Here is a 6,246-nt window from a genome sequence, read left to right as displayed (position 1 = left end):
AACAACAAATGGAAGGATCTCACCCGAAGTAAGCACTTTTTTGGTGTAATAATTTTTGTAGTTTCAAGTTATTTGTTTAGTCTTCGACCATTAGGTTTTTTAAGGGCATTCCTTTAGGTTTGAATGTAAATTATGCCGAAAATAATGTTCTTAGACTATTATAAAAATTAGGATTGGTTGCACGAGGGCTTTGTAATACAAGAATTTGAAATATAAAGATTTTTATTTATCTATTATTATTTTTTGGTTCTAATTATCTATGGATTGTGATGACCAACCATATGTTCATATGAAAAATTGGGCCGTCTACTTGATTTACGTTGGTATATGAAGGTGCACAATATATATTCAGGTGCAAAAATCTGCCGGAATTATCGCCGGAATTTATTTTATTTTTAACCTGTAAACAGTTTTGCAACGTATATAAACGTCAAACAAATTAGTGTAATACATTGCCTAAATTAATGTAAGCGTTGCACAAATTAAAGAATCCGTTGCTCAAATTGCAAAATAAAACGTTGGAAAACCGATTGAGCAACGTTTATATTCGTTGCACTAATTAATTTGTGCAACGTCAAAATTTTCTACACCATATTACCAACGTATATATGATAATACTGGAACCAATTTTCAGATGTTTGGTGTAGTGGATTGCAACGTGTATATATAGGCGTTGGTTAAATTAATTGCAACGTGTATATCCGTCCCAAATCAGATGTTTTGGTGTAGTGGTATAAAGTATGAAACTTGGTTGGTCGTTTTGATGTCAAAATAAACTCGGTTAAAACACATGACAATTAAAAAAAATACTGGAACCAATTGTCATGTTTTTAATAACTGTAGACGAACTATACGAATAAAAATCAGAATATATGTACTTAGTTATTATCGAGCCGTGTCGTTACGGCATGGGTTATATTCTAGTAATTGTACAAATCACTTGTACAAAAACTAATTCATGAACATGATTCCATAGTTTGCGAAACAAGTTCGCATAACTTATTTAATTAAAGTTCCATGGACTTGAGTTCGCAAACGAACCTGAGTTCATGAGTATGAAATTCATACTTACCGATTTTGGAACATAACTACTTTGTTTGCAAACATAGTACGTGAATCACAGTTCCGGACTTTGGCCTTGTCGTGTCGTTCGCAAACAGAGTATGCGAACCACAGTTCCGGACTTTGTCCTTGTCGTGTCTTTCGCAAACCACAGTTCCATACTTTAACAGTTAAACCCGTTCGCAAACAAGAGTTCGCGAACTGAACTAGAACTTCACAGTTCACATACAAAGTGTACACATTGTGATATATCCATATATTGGTAGTAGTTCTTAAACTCTTATTTAATCAGTGAAACATCCTTAGAAGACAACAATGGTAATCTTACACGTACCACTAGCTTCAAGTAATTTTCAAGTGATTAGTCGATCAATCCGAAACTTCCCAAGTTAACATCAAATGATTGTCTCACACAAATCATGTAAGACGTTCAAGGTAATTTTCACATGATCATCTTGACTTAATATTTAGTTTCCAACAAATAAATTGTCTCCAACTAAACTCGTCAAGTAGATGATGAAGTTTAAGCTAAAGTTAAAAGCTTTGAACACGTATGCCGAGAAATATATAAACGAGATAAACTCGGCTCGAAATTTCAATTGTGTATAATGTAAAAGTCTATATAGCTATACGACTTAATCTCTTTAGAAGATAAATAGAATAGACTTCTGAGTGATAGATAAGTTTTAGTCTCCATATACCTTTTGTTGATGAAGTTCCTCCAAGCTCTTCAGTATATCTTCTTCTTCAATTGGTGAACGTCGTGAAGTCTAATGATCAACTACACACTTCTATCCTAATCCGAGACTTAGCTATAACTAGAGTAGAATTCAAGTATACAGGTTTGATCAACTAAACTTGACAAACAAGCTTGAGATAGCAACGCTTCCGAGTTCGACCGAGCAGTGCTCTAACACTTCACCTTCAAACGGTAGAACGTAAAAAATGACTGGATCATTTCTCAACTCCACCATCATAGACCGAGACTTAGCTAATTGTAGACTAGGAATCAAGATATAGTTTTTACAACAATCTTGATATAGCAACACTTGTGAGTTCGACCGAGCAATGCTCTAATAGTTATATTTACTTTTGCACACCCAAAGTTAGTTGTGAGTATAATAATAATGTGGATGGAGTGTAAATATTTTGATTTGTTTTGTGAGTTATAAGTACTTTACATTGATTTATATTGGTTTTCCTCTCTAGGCTTGAATATTTAGGAAGTAATTGCGAGAGATCTCTTCGTTGGGTTAGTATTTCAATAATGATGTAATAGCCACAAAGATTCCATGCATACCTGTAGGTAACTTAGTATTTCATTTTAGTTGATCTACAGTTTTTTGACATTTCCTAGGGTTGATCGTTCGGCTACTATTAATTAAGTTTGTTACAATTAAATTTGTTACTTCTTTTTGGCACAAATAGTTCTGTTTTGAACTGTGAACACCATTTATTTTTTTGAAATTTACTCCGGCACGTGTACCGTCCCTGTTCTAGAATTTCAGTTGTTTTATTACTCTCTTCTGATCAATTCGAAACATTCCCAAACAACATCAGTGACGAATATCATCACCGGGGTATTTTCAATTGATTAACTTGAATCATATCTTAGTTCATAAACAATAAATTGTTCTTCACCAAATTCATCAAGTATATAAATGATTATTGCTTTGAATTATATTTTGAGATTTCAACAAGACAAGTTTGACTCAAAACTTCTTCTGTGCAATGTTTAAAGTCCACATAGTCATACGACTTAGTCTCATAAAGATAGAAAGGCGAATATTGGAGAAATAGGTTGGTTCAGTCTTTACATAACTTTTGTTGATGAAGTTCCAAATTTCTTCAGTTGTTCCCCGTATTCAATAGGTGATTTGGTGATGTATGATACTCAACTACAGATTTCTAATCTAGTCCGAGACCTCACTATATGTAGATAAAAAATCAAGATATATTTTTGTGCAACTAAATTTGACAACAAGTTTGAGATTGCAAAACTTGGGAGTATGACCGAGCAGTGCTCCAATACCCAATTCAACGAATAAGTTTGAATTGGGTAGTTGAGCAATTAATGAGCGAGCAGAGTAGACAAAACAATCCGTTCAGCAGCCTGAAGATTGATGGGACAAATGGCGAGACCTCATTTGACGAAATACAGGATGAAAGCGACACCTATAACACATACCAAAATGGAAAGGTTGACCAGCGAGGATAAATCCTAACGAAAATGAACCCTACTGCAAGTAAGGTATAATCAAAGTCGTGACGAGCGAAGCGAGTAAACGTTACGAGCTGTCATCCACTGTTTGTAACTTCCCTATAAAAGGGGAAAAAAACAGTGTAATTTGGTTTAGTTTTTAACGGTTCATAACTAACTTAGAGAGAGTTTCATTGTGGGCGATCTTCTATTGAGCTAAGAACTTGTAATCTCCATCCTTGCATAGTGAAATCACCTCCGTGTTCGTAGGATTTAATGTTGAATCACGTAAATTTCCTTTGTTCTTTATTTTGACTACTTTATTCTTAATCTTGACTTGATATTCAACTGATAACTCTTTGAATATGATGCAGCATTACCCACAGTTATATCGAGTACTAAAAAGGAGAAATTAGTATATTTATACATGCCGAAGTAAAGTACCATGGTATATATATATACACGTTTGTAATAGTTTTCATTTTGAGAGATTGGAAAAATAAATCTTTGTATTAGCTATGTTTTTAACAACACTAAGTTTTGCATCTTTTTGTTGGCCCACTACAAGACCGACATGGACGCATGCTGCATTAAATCAAAACTGAAAGATGCATTAATTGGTTGTTGGACATACTGATTTGTAAGATGCATTAAACGTGTAAGAAGCCTATTGAGTGACTCTGTGACAACATTACTAAGTAAATATCAAATCAAAACTGAAAATAAAATAAAAAAAATCTTTTGGAGCACACCAGTGAGAAATGCCATAAAACATTAAAATTTATGTCCAAATTGTATCATTTTATTTTATGATCAATTTTACAATATTTTTTTCTTTTCATTAATTTCTCATGAAACTTATATGTAAAGTATAATCAATGCATAAATATACTATTTTTCCTGGCATTGTCACTCACTCTTATTCCTAGATTTAGCTTGTTAACCTCTGTACTTTAAGACCAAGAATAAACAAGGTGTCATTCGATATATAGTTGATAAATTCCATCTCGGCGTACTGAATACACACAAGCATCGCCACAATCATGGTCTCTTTTCTCGTTAAAGATCTGATAGCTTTGCTTGATCCAACCTCCACTATTATTATCATACCATACAAAACTACACCATTGGTATAGTTTCCAAGTAAACATTGGATTAAATTTACAACACGAATCTCGATTAAAAGAATTTACACTACACCATAGTCATCATGATCCGACGACGTACGTTGTAGACATGATTTAGGTTTAGATAGGTTTCTCAAATATGAGAAGACCGAACATTAAACTCTGTTTATATATATGTGTGTGTTTACATGACGTGTCACACATGGAATACAATTGTTGTAGCTTGGCATACAAAACATAACAATTTTAACTAAAACTTTAAACAGAAAACAATACCATAATAGGGCATTTGATGCTTAGGCACCAGTATGCCATGCCGCATACTCATAATGCGCAACCTTTGTGCATTTTGACGGAACGACCTATACGGACTAGGTCATTACCATTATTGTTAGGCCACGGCCTTAAGAACGAGTTGGATTAAGTTTCTGCCCCTTCGAGGATGAACTATGGTCTATGCTTGATCCCTTTAGAGTAGGGAAGGGTACATATACAACCGCAATGAGTTGCAGTATTGCTAGTCCAGTACATTATCGCTCATATCATCTAATTACGAGATGATTACGACATATTAGCCTCTTGGTAGGATAAGGAAAGATACCTACAGTTATACTAAACCGCAAGTGCATGGTGTCTACAAGATAGATAACGGCAAATACGGGTTGAACCCACAGAGACTAGGTCGGCATAACGTTAAATTTCAGAGATTTTCTTTACCAATTTAGATCAAACAAGGGGGTTGTTGTCGATACGACGAAGCAGAAGATATGAATTATAAACTAGAAACAAAATGGAAATAGAACTATAAAGAAAGTCAAAAAACAGTCAAGTATGGAGCACTAGGGCAATTGAATCTACCACAAAACCTACACTAGATATTCTTTAGCTAATGAAACTACTCTTGTCCTTACAACAGATAGCAGTGAAGATTCGAGTCTTACGCGTATCTGAGATGTTTTCAAAGATGGATAGCTTAGTCACAACTAAGGTATCAATTCCTAGTATTAGTCGTCTTATTATATCACAACTAATCACAAATTGAAAGCAGCCAGTGAAGCATAAGTTGATGCAACAACAAATAATTGATCTAAAAACCTAGGATGCAAGACATACTAGGTGAAAGTTATAAGTTGCAAGAAGAAGAATAAACTGAATCCTATTCAATAAAGTTTTACAATAGCATTTTCATCAACATAAGTAACTAGCAGTAAGCTAAGGGCTTCATCTAAGCCCTAGCAAAGAAAGTTAGAACGTGGTTTTGATAGAAACGGGTGATTTTATATTCATAAAATTATTGATGCAGGCTTCTCTGTTTTCAACTGAGTCACTCAACAAAATCAAGAGATGAAAATTAAGTTCTATTATTCTTTCTCACTGCATACCAAATACATCATAACAACCCCTATTTATACACAGATTTCTTCCCCAATTTTCAATCCCTACAACCAACGGATTCAATATAATATTTAGGGATTTTGTTTCTCGAAACTCACAATTACAGAGTACTCTTCATTTATGTACTGCCACAACACTTATCCTCATCCAGTTGACTGATGTTGTTGTTGTTTGAATTCAGACCTAATTCCAATTTGCTTAATCATCACAGCCACCCTATTTCCGTCGATTGCACGTTGTTGTTGCTGAAGTTTGCAGAGAGTAACAAAATCAAATCCTTAGCTTGTCCTATTTGTATGAGTCAAAGCCTAGGGTTACGACTGAAATGATAATAGAGAAGATAAGCAACTAGTCTTGACATGGTAAAAGTAGTGATAGAGGTATGGGTTTGATATATTTGACATGAAGCTTGTTGTTGATGAGAATGACACAGTTAGGGTTGATAATTGACGGGGGTTTGTC

The sequence above is a fragment of the Papaver somniferum genome, chromosome 1 (assembly GCF_003573695.1).
Source record: "Papaver somniferum cultivar HN1 chromosome 1, ASM357369v1, whole genome shotgun sequence".
NCBI lineage: Eukaryota > Viridiplantae > Streptophyta > Magnoliopsida > Ranunculales > Papaveraceae > Papaver > Papaver somniferum.
Note: the sequence above shows the minus strand (reverse complement) of the source record.